Source organism: Dipodomys spectabilis, unplaced genomic scaffold (genome assembly GCF_019054845.1).
Source record: "Dipodomys spectabilis isolate Male_0828 unplaced genomic scaffold, ASM1905484v1 ptg000043l, whole genome shotgun sequence".
NCBI lineage: Eukaryota > Metazoa > Chordata > Mammalia > Rodentia > Heteromyidae > Dipodomys > Dipodomys spectabilis.
This window is the reverse complement of record NW_024870720.1, coordinates 11,858,523-11,881,653: the sequence shown is the minus strand read 5'-3', so window position 1 is coordinate 11,881,653 and position 23,131 is coordinate 11,858,523. Positions and strand designations below refer to the sequence as shown.

General features: G+C 35.7%; 1 long non-coding RNA gene across 1 annotated transcript; it reads right to left on the bottom strand.

The window, feature by feature from the left end:
- Window positions 1-1,215: 1,215 nt before the first annotated feature.
- Window positions 1,216-22,544, bottom strand: LOC122106724. Its single transcript, XR_006147235.1, has 3 exons — window positions 22,534-22,544; window positions 4,852-4,857; window positions 1,216-1,662 (listed from the first exon to the last, which is right to left on the bottom strand). It is a non-coding gene; the product is annotated as an uncharacterized LOC122106724 (long non-coding RNA).
- Window positions 22,545-23,131: the final 587 nt, after the last annotated feature.

Below are 23,131 nucleotides of genomic sequence, written 5' to 3'. Positions count from 1 at the left end.
GGGAGATTTCACTGAAGTCAGGCTCCCTTCCCCCTCTTAGGTTAATGATGCTTCTTTAAGTTTCTGTAGACTCAGTGAAAGACTTACAGGTAGCCCAGGAGGAAAAGTGCAGTCAGACTGGGAGACATTGCTATGACACAACCCATTCTTTCCAACCTGGAGATTTCATTTGGGTTAAAAAAATGTGTTAAAGATGGCTTCACTCCTGCCTGGAAGGGACCTTACATTGTTATCCTGACCCCCACCACTGTGAAGGGAGAAGGAATCCCTGCCTGGCTCTATCACACCCACCTGAAGCCTGCTGATTCTGAATGAAAGACACAAGCCACTTCAGATCCACTGAAGCTCAGACTGTAGAACATTGCTCTGATCCTTTGCCTTCTTCTAAGGCCTCCAAATGCAGCCTAGGCCTCCCAAATCAATGCTTTGATTTCATGTACATAAAAACCAATGGGGAATGAAGGAGACTGGGTCTGTGCTTCTCCTAGATAATTAGCCCTTGATTTTCCCTGATTGTTTCCCTAGATGGTTTGTTTTTCGATTAAGTTTAAGTGTCCTCATCTGGTTTGCTTTGAACATGTATAACACTTCTGTTGGGGTTGATTCCACACACCTTGTGTGATTTTGGCCCATATAAGCTTTGTGCTAGCTGTATTTAGGAATACTGGTCTTTGAGACATGAGTCCACCAGTAAGTCCTTTGGCTCTCTACTAAAGACTCATAATTTGGCCTTTTAGGTGGTGGCTTCTCTGTTTCTCATGATTGAGTTTTCTTACAACAGACTAAGGAAAAATAACTGACATTAAAACTGAGTTTTGAGGATGGCTCCATCTATGTGCTATATGAAGCCTCACCAGCAGGAGGTAGCACTCAAAACAGCTCCAACATGCAAATGGTAGACAGCAGAATCAGCTGTAAGGAGGAACTGCTCTTGGGCAGAACAAGCCCTTCCAAAAACTACAGTATGATGACTGTATTGGGTTAAGATGTAGTCTATGGATGGATCATCTTATAATGGATGGATAAATTTGATTTTTTTGCTTTGGGTGGGCTCCTCTTGGGGATGGATTATGGATTTAAAACCATGTCATAGCTGTGAAGATCTGGCACAAGATAAATAACAGTGCCATAGTTTGGACAGTACCTTTGAATGATTTAATGGCCTGTGAGTCCAAGTAAAATGATCACTTTATTTGCTAGGGAGTGAAGTCCCTGTTTCTCCCAGACATTATACCTAAATTTTGACATCAGTCCCTTTAAGGAAAATCTGTATTTCTAAGAACCCTTCTCTGCAATAGATCTTGCAGAGGAATTCGCACTCGTAACACTAGAAATTGTTATCAGTAATCTTTTTGGCAGCTCAGTAGGAAAGCTCAACGTTTTAAACATGGTAGTACTGGAAACTTTATGACAAGACTTTTACCTAGCACTTAAATATGTATAAATGTACATAAAGACAAACTAGTAAGCATGACCTGGGGAAATGGTCAGACCTTGTATTGTGTTTTTGGCTTTGAAAGTAGCAAGTGACCAGAATCTGCCTTGGCAACAGGCTTTTAAAAAGATCCTTAAAAAAATTAAAGACACTGTCTCAACTGTGGTGTTAGCACCAGCCAGCTCTCTGTACATTTGCTAGCTTGTAGTTTTCTAAGACTGAGCAAACTTCTTATTTTTAGTAAGTGGAGGTCTGGTTTGTAACTTTCCTTATACTTAATTGGGTAAAAGTCTTTTCCACAAACCACCATCTATTTTGTGAACTTTGTTAGTTATCTTTTATTTGGTAAATTATGAACTGGTGTAAATTTGTACAGTTCATGTATATTGATTGTGGCAAAGTTGTACAGATATTTTGGATGAGAAATTTTTCTTTTCTCTATAATAAATTGTTTCTTATCTTGGCATTTAAAAAAAAACTGAGTTCTGCTGGCAACAGTGCATGTCTGAAGTGGTTAGATCTGTTTCTGCATACAAGACTGATGTGCTGTTTGTGGTACATTTCATACAGATGATTACTCATATGTCTGCCATGCTAAAGGGCACCAACCATAGTAATAGTCACCACATGATAGATAAGGGTTTTCCTCATTTTCCTAGGTTCCAGGCAAAACCACAGATCCCTTTAATTAGGCAAAACATATCCAGGTGTCTCTCAAAAAAGAGAGTCACTCAAGGTAATACAAATCACACAAGTTTTAGCAAGGACTTGAGTAAAATATTATTAAAGTAGGTAGCAATGGAGAAAAGAAACATTTCCTACTTCCCTTGAAGAAAATAGGAGTTAAAGACTCAAAATGACATTTCTTATCTGTAGCTTTTGTAGTTTCTGAGCTGGGTAGATACATGTAGTTTGTCAGCTTAAAGACTCCTAATTCTGAGACAATGGTTTTGGGTGGGTAGGATGGGTTAGGCCTACCCAAAACTCTACCCACCCAAAGCATGGGTAATCTTCAGAACTTTGCCAGACATACCTTCATTCTTTGTCTTTTCCTAACCATGAGGAGTACCCAAATTTTTACTATGTCTTACCAAAATGCAGATTTATATAGGCCTCCAATATCTCTTAATCTTGTAACTTAACATTAAAAAGTGGGCATGGTGGAATGTGAGCTTGTCTGGCTTTCCAGTTTGCTTTTTGTTTTAACTTTTGAGTCCAGCCTTTTTTTCTCTTTGTCCAGAATAATATAATCTGTGTATCTGGCTTCAGTAATGAACACATTTCTATATAATTACCTGTTTTTCCATTTAAAAATGCTTGAGGTCTAGGAAAAGAAGGTTCTGCTTTGCTCATATATTCCACAGACTTCCCAGCAGTTCTCTGACCAGAGGACCACCAATGAGACATTGACACATTGACCCTTTACACCTCCTGGAAGATTGAAGATTAATAAGTAGATTTAATAAAGGTCACTGAATGCATACAGGGACAGTGCATCATCTAGAATTGATATGCTTTTTCCCTATGCACATTCTTACTTGACTTCTTACTCTGTTTTAAATTCTCCTTCCTGGTAGAATGTTAGTAGTGCAGTTTCCCATTGTAATAAGCATCTGAAGACTCTCTAGGTGTCTTTGTATAGTATTTTGAAGTAATTATCTCCTTTGCAAGGATGAACATTTCTGAAATTTAAATTTCTAATCAGCTCATTTTTTAATGTTCTGTTGAAAAATGTGTAGGTTCAAATATCTCATATGCAAACATCTCATATCCATTTATTCAAACATCTCATATACAAAGCAAGTTCTAAATCTAGGGGGAAACTATATTTGAGGAGAGTCTAGGTGGGGTGACCCTTAACTTTCCTCAATAATCCTCTAATCTACTGAGTTGATTAGGGAGTCTGGTCTTCTTTCAGATGCCCCTGTTGGAGGCTTTATTCCCATCTCCTGGTTTTCTTGACATTTCATTGGGTTAACGCTGTAGCTGGGCTATATTTTGGAAAGTATTTTAAGACTTTCTGTTTATTCTGGGACCTAGGTTGTGCCTTGATTATTCAGAATGTTTAGAGCCTGTTAAGTTGCTCAACTAAAGAATGTTAGAAGTTAGGGGGGAAAAGACAATGAAAATGTCACTATTCAGGTTATGCTTGAGTTTATTTAGGATATCCTAGTGACATGGATATCGATACTCTAATGCCATCTTGTCTTTACTGCCATCATGGCGTCTTAATAAATGATGGAGACAAGCAGATGTGTCGTGCTGTTTAGCTCCAGGAAAGTCTTGCTCCAATGAATTCTTGTCCTAAATTGCGAGAAAGTCTTGCTCCAGGAATTCTTGCCCTAAGTTCCATGAAAGTCTTGCTCCAGGGAATTCTTGCCCTAAGCCCCAAATAGTTCTACCTAGCTTACTTTGCTTCTCTAAACATGCTTTTGATAGGTTTAGTTTCTCATGCCAGTCATGTGATTTTTGCCTTTATAAGCTTTGTATTATATACTGCATTCCAGGCTATGAGTTCTTTGGGACATGAGTCCACTCACAGTTTCTGGCTTTGTAATAAAGACTCCAGATTCTACCTTTCAAAGTATGGCTTCTCTGTACATTGCTGATTGAATTCCCATGTAACACCAGTAGACAGACTTAGAAGATTGAGAGACTGAAATATGAATCCTGGCTTATCTGTTGACCTTGTAGCTGCACTTACAGCACTTATATTTCCAAATCTCAATTTCTCCATCAACGAAAAGGGAATAAAGATTCTCCTTAAGTCCCAGATCATTGTTAAAATAGAAAAAAATAATTTGTGCAAATCCCCTAGCTGAGTTCCTGACTGTTGGCAAATATTTGGTGTGTTACTTCCTTTATAATTTTTCTTATTGTTCATCCATATGTAATTCAAAGGAGATGATTCTAAGAACAGTGGAATGCCTTCAGTTAAGGACTTAATCTGCATATAAGATTTAAAATTTACTAGGGTCTTCTCAATTATCTCTTTTTCTACCTCTTTTACATTTCCTACTCTTGTGTTGCCTAGAAGTACCAAGCTACATTTCTCTTTTCATGTGCTGAATTTAAAATGTAAAATAAGACAAAATCCTGAATGTGCCCCAAGTGTTAAAAATAAAATGTTAGTTCTGGGGCTGGGAAGGTGGCTCAGTGGTAGAGCGCTTGCCTTGCATGCCTGAGGCCCTGGGTTCGATTCCTCAGCACCACATAAGCAAAAATATAAAAGCCGGAAGTGGCTCTGTGGCTCAAGTGGTAGAGCGCTAACCTTGAGCTGAAGAGCTGAGGGACCAGAGTTCAGGCCCCACAACCGGACCAAAAAAAAAAAAAAAAAATGTTAGTTCTGCCCTCACAAATACTGTATAAGGTCTTCAAAGCAGGATTTCAATAAATTTTGACAGTACGACTACTACTTACAACTTTAACATCTTACTTAAGGCTACACATAGATCAGTTGCAATGAAAATGAATCCCAGTGGCTTAATATTATTCTTCTAGTGAATACTATATAATACTTTTATTATTTATAGCAGATTTTTCTATCTTTGGAAAACCATCCTAATGAAAAACTGAAATGAAATAATTATTTTAAGTGAAACATATTTTGCTAACATACTGGTTGGACAAGGTGTGTGGGGGGGATTCATTGTGATATTTCTGTATATCCATACAATGTCTCCAGATCAAATGTATTCTGTTATTCTGTTTTTCTTCCTTCTCTACTTCTTAAAAGTATTTCAACAAGTTTCATTGTTTTGTTTTCAAGCATGCATATAAAGCTCTTCAACTGTATTTACCCTCTTATATCTTCTTTATTTGCCCTCCTCCTCTTGCTAATACTCAACTTCCCAAAAGATTGTATTATATATTCTTGTCATTTCCAAAGGTCCATATATATATATATATATATATATATATATATATATATGTTTTAGTTTTTTAATTTATTTATTTTTGTTGGTTGTGAGTCTTGAACTCTGGGCCTACGTACTGTACTTGAGCTCCTTTTGCTTAAGGTAAGCACTATACCACTTTGAGTCACAGCTCCACTCCCAGATTTTGAGTGACTAACTGGAGATAAGAGTCTCACTGAGATTTTTCTTCCCTGGGCTGGATTTGAAACCAATACTCAGATCTCAATTTGCTGAGTAGTTATGATTACAGGTGTGAGCCATGGCGACTGGCAAATACATATATGTAAATATATATTACATATGTAAATATATATTTGCCATACATATATGTAAATATATGCATATTTACATATATGTAATATGTAAATATATGTGAATATATGCATTTTTACATATATATGTGTATATATATAATTATACATATATATACATATATAAAATACTTTAGTCTCTATTGCTCTTTACACAGAGTCCTCGCTCCTGAGCATTCAGTGAGTTTCCTTTGGCCATGGATGATTGAGGATGGTTAGCAAGAAGAGAGCCATTTCTTGTGGTCGTGTTTTTAATGAAATAAACAATCAGACATTTTGTTTACATTTTAAAAATCTGATATTTCAAGCCTCCATTGATGTCTGTGAATGAGAAAGATAAGGAAAGTCTTAGTGATTCCTTTATAGAGTGATAAATTTTACAAGTATTTATTTAATACTTTTCCAAAACTGAAATGTAAATTTAAATATTATTACTATAGAAATAAATGTTATCTGCTAAGACATCGAGTCAGTATTATAGACATTTTACTCCTACAGGACAGTGAAATATCCTCTATAACCCTGAGACCATAAGAGTCTTACTTTTTTGAATTAATAATTCCAAGGACAGTTTTAATAATAGAAAATAAAAAGTTTGTACATTCCCCCTACCTTGGATGAAAAGTAAGATTAATATTATTTTGTAAGTTGTTAATGTACCACTTGAGCAAAATTGAATCTGCATTTCTGCAGCTATAGGGAAAGACAGAATACATTTTCCTTTTTAATTTGTTAAGATTTCTTCTTACTAGCATTTAGGACACCTTGTAATTTCCAAGGTTAACTGCTGGACTTTTATTGTTCAGCAATGAGAGAAGGCACAGGAAGACAGTGCCAAGGTGAGCAAAGAATAAAATATAAAAATGAGAAAGGCTATATTGGAATTATTAGCAGGTAGGATTGTTAATTACAATATGATATAATAATGAATATGAATATTTCATCATGAGATTAGGGAAGCCCAATTCATTGGGAACTTCTAGATTGTATTTGGAAGATAATTACATCTAAAATATTTTACTGATCACTTTTCTGTTGAATGTATAGCAATGTCAATTAATAACCCAAAAGCAGAAGGTTATATCATGTTGCACAAAGCTGTTTTTCCAGTAAATAGGGAAAACAAAATGGAAGCCTAGCTTGAAAATAGGCAAGTGCTACAAATTGGGCTTTTAATTACAAACCAATAATTAAGAAAGTATTTTTCAGAGATGAGAATGGAAACATCACCACGGAAACAACCAAGATTCAGAACATAATAAAGGAATACTTCTCAAAACTTTATGCTAATAAGTTTGAGAACTTGACAGAAATGGACCTTTTCCTAGCAAATATTGACATGCCAAAACTAAACCAAGATGAGTTAAACTATCTTAACAGGCCCATATCAAGCATTGAAGTAGAAACAGCAATAAGAGACCTCCCAGCTAAGAAAAGTCCAGGACCAGATGGTTTTACAGCGGAATTTTACAAGGCCTTCAAAGCAGAGCTCACACCAATACTCCTCCAACTCTTCAATGAAATTGAAAGAGAAAGCTCACTACCGAACACATTCTATGAAGCCATCATAACCCTCATCCCAAAACCAGGCAGGGACTCATCAAAGAAAGAGAACTATAGACCCATTCTTTGATGAACATTGATGCAAAACTTCTCAACAAAGTTTTGGCCAATCGACTTCAACAATTCATCCAAAAAATCACACACCACGATCAAACAGGATTCATTTCAGGGATGCAAAGCTGGTTCAATATACGCAAATCAATTAATATTATTCATCACATCAACAGGAGCAAGAATAAGAATCACATGGTTATCTCAATAGATGCAGAAAAAGCATTCGACAAGATCCAACACCCCTTTATGATGAAGGTTTTGGAAAAATTAGGAATCCATGGAACATTCCTCAATACAATAAAGGCTGTATATGACAAACCTACAGCCAGCATTATACTCAATGGTGAAAAATTAAAGCCATTTCCTCTTAACTCAGGAACAAGACAAGGATGCCCACTCTCTCCACTTCTCTTCAATCTAGTATTAGAATGCCTAGCTACAGCAATAAGACAAGATGCAGACATAAAGGGGATCCAAATAGGGAAAGAAGAAATAAAACTCTCCCTCTTTGCAGATGACATGATCTTGTATTTAAAGAATCCCATAGACTCCACTCCCAAATTACTCAAGCTGATTCAAAACTTTGGCAAAGTAGCAGGTTATAAAATTAACCCCCCAAAATCAATGGCCTTTCTGTATGCCAACAATGAGAAAAGTGTGGCTGAAATTAGGAAAGCAACTCCATTTGTAATAGCCCCACAAAAAATAAAATACCTAGGAATTAACTTAACTAAAGAAGTGAAGGACCTCTATGATGAAAACTTTAAAATCTTGAAAAAGGAAATCAACACAGAACTTAAAAAATGGCAAAACCTCCCATGCTCCTGGATTGGAAAGATTAACATCGTGAAAATGGCAATACTTCCCAAGGCTATCTACAAATTCAACGCAATACCTATCAAAATTCCACCCTCATTCTTCAAGGAAACAGAAGAGGCAATCCAAAAATTCATATGGAACAATAAAAGACCCCGAATAGCAAAAACGCTCCTCAACGGAAAGAACAATGCTGGAGGAATATCAATACCAAATTTCAAACTCTACTATAAAGCCATAGTAATCAAAACAGCTTGGTATTGGCATAAGAACAGACCTCAGGACCAATGGAATAGAATTGAAAACCCAGAAATGAACCTACAGACCTATAGCCATCTAATCTTCGATAAGGGAGCTAAAACAATAGAATGGAAGACAGACAGCCTCTTCAGTAAATGGTGCTGGCAAAATTGGTTAACTACATGTAGAAAACTAAAGCTAGATCCTTATATTTCACCCTGCACCAGAATCAACTCCAAATGGATCAAAGACCTTGAACTCAAAGCAGACACTCTGAAAACATTACAGGATGGAATAGGAGAAACCCTAGGTCTCCTTGGCTCAGGCCGAAATTTTCTGAATAGAGACCCGGAAACACAACAAATCAAAGAAAGGTTGGACAAATGGGATTGCATAAAGTTGCAGAGCTTCTGCAGGGCAAATGACATAACTAGCAAGATCAATAGAAAGCCCACAGATTGGGAGAAGATCTTTACTAGCCATACAACGTACAAGGGTCTCATATCTAAAATATACTTGGAACTCAAAAAATTAAACCCCCCAACAACAAATCCTCAAAGAAACAACTGCCCAATAAATAAGTGGGCGAAAGACTTAAAGAGAAACTTCTCTGAAGAAGAAAGAAGGATGGCCAATAGACACATGAAGAAATGTTCAACATCCCTAGCCATAAAAGAAATGCAAATCAAAACAACATTGAGATATCACCTCACTCCAGTTAGAACAGCAAAAATCAAGAACTCTAACAACAACAGATGCTGGAGGGGATGTGGACAGAAAGGAACCTTACTTCATTGTTGGTGGGAGTGTAAACTTGTTCAACCACTTTGGAAAGCAGTATGGAGGTTCCTCAAAAGACTTCACATAGAACTCCCCTATGACCCAGCAATCCTACTTCTGGGCATTTACCCAAATGTTTACAAACAAGACCACACTAAAGCTACCAGCACAACTATGTTTATTGCAGCATTATTTACCATAGCTAAGATATGGAACCAACCCAGATGCCCCTCAGTAGATGAATGGATCAAGAAAATGTGGTATATATACACAATGGAATTCTATGCCTCCATCAGAAAGAATGACATTGCCCCATTTGTTAGGAAATGGAAAGGCTTGGAAAAAATTATATTAAGTGAAGTAAGCCAGGCCCAAAGAAACATAGGTCCCATGGTTTCCCTTATTTGCAATATCTAGTATATGTATGAGTCAAGCGGAAAAAGTCAGAGAATGTGATGTCAGGAAAATGAACCCTTAGATATGTATTTTAATGTTTTTTTCTTTCATGCATGTGTTTCTAACGCATTTATAAGATTATCTCTTTGTTGCTTTGTATGTCCCTCCCCCATAGTATAACCCCTGCTTTCACTATATTTGATGTCAGTATAACTTGTGGAGGAGATGGGGAAAAACCAGTTGTTTAAGGATACAGGTGGACCTGTTGCAACAATGAGAAGTACAAGTTGTCATGTCCAAAACGAGCTTTACAATGTCCGTGGGGGGGGGGGGGAAGAAGAGGGGGGAAGGAGAAGGATTGGGATTGGGGAGGGAGGGGGGAGGCTGGGAAGGGAGGTGAAGGGTAAACAAAGGAGGAGGCTGCAATGCTTGGTAAGAAATGTACGCATTATCTGCCCATGTAATTGTAACCCCTCTGTACAGTATGTTCACAAATAAAGTAAAATTAAATTAAAAATAAAAAAGAAAGTATTTTTATAAAAAGTTTGTCATATACCAACAAGGTATTGTCAGATTGATGTGGAAATTCAAATTCAGGTAAAATGTTATTACAGAGATTAGTAATTATTACTAAAATATTTATTTACATTTTTCTGGATAGCTATTTTCCAGGCTTTCTTGCAAATAGGAAAGGTTTCATACATCTGAGTACCAACAAATTGAATGGGCAAAAGTGACTTTTGTCACATATATGCTTGAGCATGAAACAAATCTAATCATGCCTGTGCCTCTGTACCTTTTCTTTTAGAAGCTTGGAATTGAGTGTATTTTGTAAGCAAGTTAGTCCAACTGTTCATTTGTCCAAAGTTTTTTGTTTCTTTCTCTCTCTTTTTCTTGAGGTTCCTAGGTTTGAACTCATGTCCTCATGCTGGAGCTTTACTATATGAGACACACACACAGTCACACACATACATACACACACACACACACACACACACACACACACACACACACACACACACACCTCTGTCTCTGTTTTAAATATTTTTCATTTTTCATTTATGCCTAAGCTGGCCTAGACCATGATCATGACTGTTACAACACCAGTATCTATTGAATAACAATACTAAAAAGTACCTCTATATGGTGACTGAGCAGTTTCCTAATTTTATAAGCAAAATGGAATTTTAACTTTACAAGATAATATAGGGAAACTTGTTTATCACAGATATTTGCTGTCGAAGAAATATTTGCAGTCTTTTAAAATTTTTCCCAAATTCCTATTTTGGGTTTTATTTGTAAAAACTGAATAAATTCACGTGATAAAATATGTGTAATTACAAAATCTTAGAAATTACCAAATACAAATGTATTTTTCCAAAAGTGTTTATTGGATATCTGTTCTCTGTCTGAAGATATTCTTACAAGAATATAGTAGAATATAGGAACTGAAAGAAAAAGTTGTATTTCTTGATTTCCTGGAGTTTATAATCAGTGATAGAAAAATGAGGCTCATAGATAATATTAACATAGAGGAATATGAAAGAGAAAACATCAAATCAATATAATATACTATATATAATATATGTTAATATGCAATATGTTATATATAATATATAGCATATAATATAATACATTATATTATATATAATATATTGTAGTAGACATGCACTGGTTTGTTCCTTATTTTTCTTTCTAATTTGGAAAGTCACTCATTTTTCATAGCTTTTTCAAGATCAGCTAGGGTTCTTCCTATGTTTATGAGACCTTTTGTGAAGTACAGGGAGCCTATTTTAAGTCTTACCAGAATTCTCCTTCAGTATAAGCCCTTATAGTTTTATAGCTCAAAGTTTTTCACCTCATCAATCCTTAAAGTCCCAGTAACTTCACTGAAAATAGTTTGGAGGATAATTTTAGTGAGTCCCATATCCCTCCAGTTTCCTCTCCTACAAGTTCTATTACAAAACCACTCAAGCATGAGACACTTTACAGATGTAGCAGCCTAGTTTCAGCCACTGTTGGTTAAAAAGTCTTGAAACAATGAGATGTACAAGTTGTTATGTTGAAAAACAAACTTTCCACCTTTGCCGGGCGGAGGGAGGGGGCCGCCCGAGATGGGAAGGGATGGAGGGGAAACAAAGGAGGAGCAACAATGCTTGATAAGAAATGTACTCATTACCTTGCCCATGTAATTGTAACCCCTCTGTATGGTATTTTCACAATAAAAATTTTTAAAAAAAAGTCTGTGACTAGTTGGAATTCCCTCAGTAGATTTCACTGTCATTCATTCTTCCTTACTTTATTAACTTACCATATTAACTTGTCATAGTTGAAAGCTAAGAAAGTTCCTGCCATCCTAAAAGAGACCTTTTCTTCTTGTCAGGCTTGGGTTATCTCTTCTTGTGGCAACTGATTATAAAGAACCCACAATATCTTAATTCTTGATTGGGAGAGAGAAAGTAATGTATAGGAGAAGAATTTCAGGCATTTGGGCTGAAGTAACTTTTGCCATCAGGGTCTGCTGAGTCTTGATTACAGATATGCTATATTTATTTGATGACAGAGTTTGGTTGTGTGTGCCCATCATGTGGCCCTGTGTGTCAAATAACACCCAATTCATGATGGACAGTTTAGGTTACATGGGAATACAGTATGGTTAAATATTCAGTCTCTAAAATATATCAGTAATGGGCCAGTCAGTGTTTCTTTTTTAAATAAGTTTATTGTAGTGGTGATGTACATTGAGGTTACAGTTACATAAGTAAGGTAATGAGTACGTTTCTTTGCAAATAGTTTTACTTCCTCACATTTTTCCCATTTTCACTCCCCTTTGAGCCCCCCCCACAAGTTGTAAAGTTCATTTCCAACATAGTGTCTAGTAAGGATAGCTGTTGCATTGGATCACCCTTTATCCCATTGTTTCTGTGATTCCCCTTCCCTTCCCCAGATCAAACTTACATACAAGACAAAGGGTACTGAAATCAGAAACCACATGAAATAAGCCAGAGGAGAAAAATAAAGAAAGACAAAAAAAAATTGCAAACAGTACATTAACTAAAAAAAGAAAGAAAAAAGGAAAAGAAAACAACCACATTAAAAACCCTCTTGTTTCCATATCATGGTGATCATTTTGATTAGCATTCATTTTATATAGTCATATAGGCTATTGTGAAACTTCTGCTAGGACTATCCTAGGCATATACTAATTATTACAAATGAGGGAAACCATGGAGGCTGTGTTTCTTCTGGCTTACTTCACTTAATGGGAATTTTTCCAAGTCTTTCCATTTCCTTACAAATGGGCTAATGCTATTCTTTCTGATGGAACATATATATATATATATATATATATATATATATATATATATATATATATATATATATACCACATTTTCTTGATCCGTTCATCTCTGAGGGGCATCTGGGTTTATTCCATATCTTAGCTATGGTAAACAATGCTGCAATGAATGTAGTTTTGCTGGTAGCTTTAGTATGGCTTTGTTTGTGACCATTTGGGTAAACACCCAGGAGTGGGATTGCTGGATGATAGAGGAGCTCTATGTTTAGTCTTTTGAGGAACCTCCATACTGCTTTTCAGAGTGGTTGAACTAGATTACATTCCCAACAACAGTGTCGTAGTATTCCCTTTTAGCCACATCCCCGCCAGCATCAGTTATTATTTGTTTTCCTGATAATGGCCATTCTAACTGGGGTGAAGTGGAATCTCAATGTAGTTTTGATTTGCATTTCTTTTATGACCAGAGATCTTGAACATTTCTCCATGTGTTTATTGGCTGTTCTTACTTTCTCTTCAAAGAAGTCTCTTTTTAATTCTTTAACCCACTTATGAATGGGGTGGTTGTTTCTTTGAGAATTTGCTTTTGGGGAGTTTAATTTTTTTTTTGTCTTTTTTTTTTTTTTTAATTGGGGAGTTTAATTTTTTGAGCACCAGGTATAGTTTTGCTATGAGGCCCTTGTCTGTTTTATAGCTTATGAAGATCTTCTCCCAATCCATGGGCTTTCTATTGATCTTGCTAGCTATGTCCTTTGCCATGGAGAAGCTCTGAAGTTTAATGCAGTCAGCCTTGGTTTTTATTTATCTAGCCTTTCTTTGATTTTTTGTGTTTCTGTATCTTTATTTAGGAAGTTTCAACACTGTGCCAAGGAGTCCTAGTGGTTCCCCTATCTCTTCCTGTAATATCTCTTACCTCAAGGTCTTTAATCCATTTGGAGTTGATTATAGTGCAGGGAGATTTAAGGATTTAACTTGAGTTCTCTGTTCTGTATGCCAACAATGAGAAGAAGGAGGCTGAAATCAGGAACACAACTCCTTTTGTAATAGCTTCAAAAAAACAAACAGAATGTTGAGACAAAGGACAGGGGGGGAACCAGTGCAACAGAGGTATATACAAGACAATACGTTGGAAATGATCTCTACAACTTGGAGGGGAGTCTGGGGGGAAGGAAAGTAGAAGAAAACAAGGAAGGGGAAACAAGTTTGACAAGAAATGTGCTTCTTATCTTACTTATGTAACTGAACCCCTCTGTAATCATCTTGACAATAAAAAATTATTAGTGATTATTTATAATAGCTATATTATTATTCATAAATAAATTATTTAAAACAAAAAACTCTAGGCATTAACCAAAGATGTGAAAGACCACTAAGATGAAAACCTTTAAAACCTTAAAAAGGAAATTAAAGCAAGCTTAAGGAAGTAGAAAAACCTCCCATGCTTCTAGATTGGGAGGATTAACATCTTAAAAATGGCAATACTGCCAAAAGCTATCTACCAGTTCAATGCAGTACCCATCAATATCCCAACAACAATCTTCAATCCAAAAATTCATATAGAATAATGGAAGACCTTGAATAGCAAAAATGATCCTTAGCAGGAAGAACAGTGCTAGAGGAATATCAGTACTACTATGAAGCTATTATAAAAACAGCTTGGTACTGGCACGTGAAAAGGCCTGAGGACCGATGGAATAGAATTTAAGATCCAGAAATGATCCCACAGACCTAAAGTCACCTAATCTTTGATAAGGGCACAATCATTTGTATTTCTTAAAATAGTAGTAGTTACTTGCAGATGATGGTAGGGACTTGCTCTGCAATTCATCTACCTACATGGGCCTACAAAATACTCCAACCAGCATTCCTGTCTGCCAATATTGTAGGTACTAATACTATCTTGAGTCAAATAGCCTAGGCTTGCATAGCAGCCTGAATGTGCTGTATATCCTTCTTTTATTCTGGGCCTTGTTCAAAAATAGTTTTGGAACAAGTTGGTAAATGAACTAGATGATAAATATGTTGCCTCCAAAGTCCAAAGGGGCCTACTGAGATTTGTGCCCATTGATTGGTTATAGAAGGAATAAAATGTAACTTTAATTGTGTTTTAAAGGATTACTCAACATGCCCACATCTTTGTGCTTTAAGAAAGAACTCATAGAAGGGCTCTGATTTTAAGTTGTGTTCATTTTCAACATTCAATATGAAATGTCTTAAAGATAGTTAAGTAACTGAAATGGTAAATATCAAGAAGCTTAAGATCTTCTTTAGCTTTGTACCAATTTATACTGTCTTATCTCACTTTACTGCTATAAAAGACAGAACAAAAAAATGCTGTCTTTTCTTGCAGTGTGTAGTTAAATCCTGGTAAACACTAATTGACATCCCTAAAATGAAAAGTGGAACTCTTAAGCATGAGGACCACAGGTACAAGGGTCCCTTGTTCGCTCCCCACTCTGTGGAAAGAAGTGCTTTGATGAGAGTGATGCCATATGCTGTGTAAGTTTGTATTTCATAGAGAGACTTCACTACACATTGTTCTCTTTAAACAGAGCAAACATGGCAGCAACCTTGCATGGATTGCAGTAAACACTTTGGACAATGGTGCTGATGTTGTTGTTGTTTGTTTGTTTTTGTCGGCCGTGGGGCCTCAAATCTGGACCTGGGCTTTGTCCCTGGGCTCTTCAGCTCAAGGCTAGTGCTCTACCACATGGGCCACAACACTACTTCCAGTGTTGTCTGCTTATGTGGTGCTGAGGAATCGAGCTCAGGGCCTCATACATGCAAGGTAAGCACTCTACCACTGAGCCACTTTCCCAGCCAACGGTGCTGATGTTAACTGAGTGTTTAAATAATCACTGTGGTGTATTGGAGTTCTTATGATTTCATTTAGAAAGAAGAAATACTTGGTCCCAGCAAAGTTCTTGTGAAGAATTCAAAAGGAAGCTCCCAATATATTTACCTGATGGTTGGGTCTAATGTGAGATGATTAAAAAAGACAAATGGAAATACCAAATCAGTCAAGATTTACCTAAAAATTATTTAAAACCAAATATTTTTATTCATAGTAATATTTCTTTACATTAGAATGATAAAATATATGTATGTTTGCAGAGGTTATTTTTGCCTAATGAAGTCTATGTGATTTGTAAAATGTATTAGCACTTTAAGCATTAGCTGAAGCTAAAGTGAAATACTTTAGTGAAATAGATTAAGTTTATAATTGAATTATAGATTCACTGGGGAACTGCAGGGAAAAAAAAGGGAGAGTAAATCCAATACTTGATTTTTTAAACAACAAAAATTAGACATTCCGGTAGTTAGTAAAGAGTTCCAAAATGATGGTTAGGCATTTGCCTAAGGCAAATCCTGCAGTGTTTACCTCAAAGTCCAGGGAGACTTAATAAAGTGCTTTGTTTGGGCAGATTTGCTTCAGAAATAGTAAGAGATGGAGCTTGAGAGTGCTGGGAAAGTATGAGTAAAACTGGCATAGGCTAAAAATAACTAAAATGAATTTAAAGATGAATACCAGCATCTTGAATACCAGCAGTTGTCTAGATGGCATAGTTCTGATGTAAGATAGCAATAGTGACAGTATAAAAAGAGAAGCAAGAAGGTAAGTTTAGAAATAAAAAGAAATTACCTATGTAAATGAGTTTTGAAAATGAAGTGGCCATTATTTATTGATTAAAAAACATACCCTGGAAGTGGCTCTGTGACTCAAATGGTAGAGTGCTCACCTTGAGCTGAAGAGTTCAGGGACAGCGACTAGGCCCAGAGTTCAAGCCCCAGGACCAACAAAAAAACAAAAACAAAAACAAAACAAAACAACATACCTTTCAGCATGCTGCAATGGTATACATGAGGAAAAGACTCAGGAATGTATCTCCTTAGGAGCTATTTAATTGCCCTTTCCCCAAATGAAATAAAACCGAATAGATTGAGGACACAACTGTGAATTATCTACAAAAGTGTTATGCTACAGTAAAATATGTGTTGAATGGGCTAATAGAAATATAGAAGCATAGCTAAAAATAAATAAATTTCTTACTCTGTTCCTGCTTCAGATTTCCCTTTTTCTTTACTATAAGTAGACATGGAGTAATGGTGTACTTGGATGACAAGCATTTTTTTAAAACAAATACTCGTATGCCATTTTTAACAAAATATTCCTAAGTTTGTTGGAATTAATACTTGTATTTTTTAGTATACACAACCAACCTACTTTCGTTTATTTTTATGAACAAACTTGCAAAAAAAATTTTTGTGCCAGTATTGGGGTTTGAATTCAGGGCCTGGAGTCTCTCCCCTAGTTAGCTTTTTCGCCCAAGGCTGCCACTCTACCACATGAGCCCCAGTTTTACTTCTGGTTTTCTGCTGGTTAGTTGGAGGGAGATAAGGATGTCATAAACGGTAAATGTACCCATCAAGAATTCTAGGATTTCTGTGGTAGCAGTGGTTGGTAAGTGAATTTAAAACATCAACAAGATCTTTTTATTAAATAACAAACATAAACATTTACAGATTATATTTTTAAAATATATTTCTGTTTTGAAATTTTTTAATGAGAGTTACTGTTTTCTTCCCTACATGTGCTTGAATACAGGGCAAGGCTGAAACCTAACTGGGCATTGTCCCAGAGCAGTTTTTGCTCAAGGCAAGCACTCTACCACTTTGATTCTCAGGTCCACTTCTGGTTTTCTGTTGTTTAATTGGAGATAAAAATCTCAGTGACTTTTCTGCCAGGGCTGGCTTTGAACTGAGATCCTTAGATCTCATCCTCTTGAGTAGCTAGGATGACAGGTAAGAGCCTCCAGCACCCAGTATAATGGGTGTTGTGTACTAAAACTGGCACATATACTAGAAATTGGAGAAATACAATATTTAATTATTATGTCATCTAATTTCATAGCTTGTTTACTTGTTTGTTTTGGGTTTCCTTAGACTTGGATCTTAGGAATTCAAGTAGGTAATTGAATAGTGAAAGGGAAGCAACTAAAGGAAGAGAAAAGTAAATAGCTTCGATAATCTATACTTTAATCCACCTCCTTATTTTTGTGAGTTAATTGGATTCACCCACCATGAAATGGAGTCCTGTAAAGTTTTCCTAAGTAACCTCAACTTAGTTTTGCCTTCCTGTAAAAAACTGTGCCCAAGTTTGTGAGGTTTGTTATAACACACCAGTAATGCCTTAGAGCTCAAAGCAGAAAATCAAATAGATGTTTGGGGGAATTTCAGCTGTGTGAGCAGAAATGATTAGAATGGTAGTCTCCACATCTAGTTTCTTATATCCTGTGTATTTTGTTCATGGATATTTCATTGTCTTAAGATGACAGTTTACTAGTTTGCATCAAAAAATATATATAATCACATTTCCCATGCATAGCTTTCTGTTTTGCTTCTGTATAGAGTTTCATTAAGTACTGACAGTATGATTACTTTTATCTTTTTTGTTACTTCTTAGAGTAGTTAATTTTGGGATAAATTACTTCATTCAAAGATTTTTCTAAGTCTTTTCAATCTTTAATGCTAAATTTACACAGTTCTTAAATTCACAAAGTGGAATTTTATTGTAATGCTTAATTTTTGCGTATAAGTATTTGTTGTTTTGATACTAATACTCTTGTCTGTGGATTTTGGTCCTTCCATATGCCATGAGGTTTTGATGGGGCTTCTGTGAAAGTTATTGCATTGTACATGAGGATTGAAACATAACTGAAGTCTGGCTGTGACTGAGATGAGCACTTAATCCAAGTTGAGTGAGTTAGACTCTTTGGGACGATACATCCAGATCCTGGAAAATAGAAGAAATATGCATGATGCTGTTCCAGTTATGTCCTCTATCAAAGAGAGGCTTCTATCTTTTTTTTTTTTTTTTTTGTCGATCATGGGGCTTGAACTCTGAGCCTGAGTACTGTCCCTCAGCTCTAGCACTCTACCACTTGAGTTACAGCGCCACTTCTGGTTTTTTGGAGGTTTATTGGAGATAAGAGTTTTACAAACTTTCCTGCCCGGGCTGGCTTTGAACCGCGATCCTCAGATCTCAACCTCCTGAGTAGCAAGGATTATAGGTGTGAGCTACTGGCGTTCGACTTGAGGCTTCTATCTTTAGTTCAAGAAAATGATAAAAAGTACAGAAAGAAGCACAACTGATAAACTGAGATTCTTGATCCTGCCTGGTTGCTTGATATCCAATGTAGGCCCCCACCTCTAATCTTGCCAGTTGTATGAACAATAAATAATGTTGAGTTTTGTTCATCATTTTCAAACAAAATGGCACTTGAACAGAGGGAATGATCCTAGAATGAGTTTTCCTTAGTAACATTTTTCCTTCAAAGAAAGTTTGTAAGTAAAGAAATAATATTATCTAGTCTGTGCATAGAGTTATTCATAATCAATTCAGAGTTTATTCAGAGTGGTTATTTATAAAATGGCAGAATAAGACCAGTGTAGAAGTGACATGTGCATTCCATAATATGGATTCCCACTCACCACGACTGACCTGGCTATTGCTATTGTGAACTAGTCAGTTTTCTAAATCTTTAATAAGCAAGAGAACCTGGGTACTCAGTGATCCTTCTAAGAGATTAGCTAGTTACTAAGTTATAGGTCAGTTACACTGAGTTTCTTCCATGTGGAGACCTTTAGTCTCCAAAATATTTATTTTGGATTTGATGTTTATTTTGTCTTCATTCCCATAGTGTTTAAATCATATCAACTATCTATTAAACATGGTTTTACAGTTTGTTTAAAACATTCAATACTCCATGCAAATCACCAGTTATTCTCATAGAAGAAGCAACTCCATAAACTTGAATCTTTTCATGTACCCAAGTAGTAATGGGGTGTTATGTAGAATTACTTATGATTTAAAATTACCAGGTTATCATTTAGAATAATTTTAGCAGTTAAAAACAATCAAACTGACCTCAGTATAAGGATTGGGTAGGGTAACCAGATTTTCAAAAGATTGAAAACCAATTCCTGGAAAAGCCAGGAATTAGAACAGTTTTGCTTATGTCTACAATGAGGTGTAATACCATCAGTGATTCAACTGAAAGTGAAACTAATTTCTCCCCTCCCCCCTTTCTATGTACACTAAAGTTTCTGGGAGAAGTTGGTTGTTTTACTTTGGATCATGTACTCTTCTGTGATGAGGGTAGAGGGAAGTTCATTGTATAAGTAATACATTCATACATTAACAGTGAGTCAATAAGGACTTGTCTATAGTAGCTACCATTGTTTTTTCCCTGAGTTTGTTGTATGCCTCCCCCATTAATGGTCCTTAATACCCATCATGATACAAAGAATCTTTCTGTTAGCTGTATGGTGGAATATATGATCCAAGCTGTAGTAAATGTATCTGTATGCTACTAAGGTAACTTTTTCTTTTCTTTTTTAATAAGTTTTTTATTGTGAAAATCCTGTACAGAGGGGGTTACAATCACATGAGCAAGGTAATGAGTACATTTCTTATCAAGCATTATTACCTCCTCCTTTGTTTTTTCCCTTCCATTCCTTCCCTTCCATCTCCACAACTACACTCCTCCTGCCCCCCCCCCCCCCACTCACCTGAATTGTAAAGTTCATTTTTCCACACAGAGTCTTGTACATCTCATTGTTGCAATCGGTCCACCTGTATCCCTATTTAAACAATTGTTTTTTCCCTTCCCCTCTCCAAATTATACCAACATCAAATAAAGTGAAAACAGTGGTTATACCGGGGGAGGGTATACATAAATATACCAACATCAAATACAGTGAAAACAGTGGTTATACCGTGGGGGAGGGTATACAATAGCAAGAAAGGAAAAAACCACTTGTGTCCATACCCTGGGGTTCATTTCACTTAACATCATCTTATCTGACCTTTTCTGCTTGACTCAGACATATACTAGATATTGCAAATAAGGGAAACTATGGAACCTATGTTTCTTTGCACCTGCCTTATTTCACTTAATATAATTTTTTCCAAGTCTTTCCATTTCCTAACAAATGGGGCAATGTCATTCTTTCTGATGGAAGCATAGAATTCCATTGTGTATATATACCACATTTTCTTGATCCATTCATCTACTGAGGGGCATCTGGGTTGGTTCCATATCTTAGCTATGGTAAATAATGCTGCAATAAACATGTTTTGTGCTGGTAGCTTTAGTATGGTCTTGTTTGTGATATTTGGGTAAATGCCCAAAAGTAGGATTGCTGGGTCATAGGGGAGCTCTATGTGGAGACTTTTGAGGAACCTGCATACTACTTTCCAAAGTGGTTGAACAAGTTTACACTCCCACCAACAATGCAGTAGGCTTGCCTTCTGTCCACATCCCCTCCAAAGGTGACCTTTTCTAATGTTAAAATGTAACAGACATCCTATATCATACTGAAATTCATTATCTGTTATAGATGCTTCTGTAGGGATAATTATAAATATACATATTTCAGTATTTTAATAAATGTAATAACTTACTAAGTGTAATACATTAAAACATTGACTTCACATCGTGGAAGTGTTTTAGTGTGAGTAAAGCAGTGTTGTTATCTTGATTTTATAGACATGTTGACTCTGGACCAAGGACAGTTTTTGCTTATGGTAAAATATGTAAACCACGATGTTGGTAGTTGTTTAAATGAACCAAAGATGGGTGAAAATGTCTTATAACACATAGAAATATAGTAATAAAGCCATATCAATTAGGATTGTAATTATATTTAGTGTGCCTAGGCATATATTTGATCATTTATGTTCTTAGGGAGCCAAATGTCTGTCACACTGAAATCTTACACCTGTATGCTTTACTTTTTTTCTTAAAGAATTTATTGTATATTTATTTTGAAATTTGGGCTTTACTTCTGTATTCCCTAATGAATACAGTTTAGTACATAAACTGAATCTCACCTCCTGTTTGGTAGCTGGGTCCTGATACCATAATGATTTAGACTCAGCAACAATTTTGCTTATAGTTATAACTAAGTTCAATTACTCTGTTTATGATATTCTAGCCATGTTACCATGAGTGACAAAATATAATCAATCATGAAACATTTTAAAGATAGACATTTAAATAATTTTATGTTTATTATATACTTAAGATAGAAAATACAATATTTTGATAAGCATGTGTATAATAAAGTAATTACAATTGTCAAACTTAACTGAAAGTTTGTGTCTTTTAACCTCCATCTTCCCATTTCCTTCACCTCCTCCCATTCATCCTCTGGTGACCATCTTTTGCTCACTCCTTCTATGTATTTGAGCTTTTGAATCTGTTTACTTGTTTATTTATAAGCAATTTATAAATCTCACCCACAATGATAGGATCATTGTTACCAACAAGAAAAGAGGTTATTAAGTGTTAGAAAGAATAGGAATGTTTCTAAATAATTTTAAAATAGAATTCCTCTGTGACTTAGTTATTTGTCCTCTAGGCAGATACTCTGAGGAAATAAAATCACTACATTAAAGGATAACTATACCCTAATTCCATCAGAGCATTATTTACTGTAGCCAAGAGCTGTACATAATCCATGTCCATATAAATGGCTAAAGAAAATATATGTACAACAAGTATGAAATATCTATTTGAATCTTATTGCCAGTCACATAAAATATTGTTTTATGTGGATTTCCTTGTTTCAATAAGCTATCTAGAAGGACTCTTAATTTATTAAATGAAAATTTAGTTTCTTTAGTTATTCTTATAGCTGGAATAATGTGCTAAATAAAACGCTAGCAAATGCTTTAATGCTGATAGACCTAATTGATAGATCAAACTATTCAGTGGATCAACAGCTGGCATGATTATATATTCAAAACACCAAGCAATATTTAAAATGTCTATGATACTATATGCTTCATTTCATACATTAGCATCAAATGCTTTTTTAAAAAAATTAGGAGTAACAGTGGGAAACTATTTAAATAGGTCATTCATAATTGAATTTGATGCATGTTGTTTATTTTTCTTGTTCTATGAGCATCTTGGCTGGATAGTTATGAAAAATAAACTGAAAACCTGCATAAATTTACCTAGAATTGGAGTACTACTAATGCAATACTACAATGCTAATACTAACAATACTAGTGCTAATACTACAAATACTGATAACATGGAAAGTTCATAAGATACCTGACTTGAAAATGTATATTATTGCTACAATAGAGTGGTAAAAAAAAATTAAGGAGCAGGTGCTGGGAAGATGGCTCAGTGGTAGAGAGCTTGCCTTGCATGCCTGAGGCCCTGGGTTCGATTCCTCAGCACCACATAAGCAAAATGAAAAAAAAAAAAGCTGGAAGTGGCGCTGTGGCTCAAGTGGTAGAGTGCTA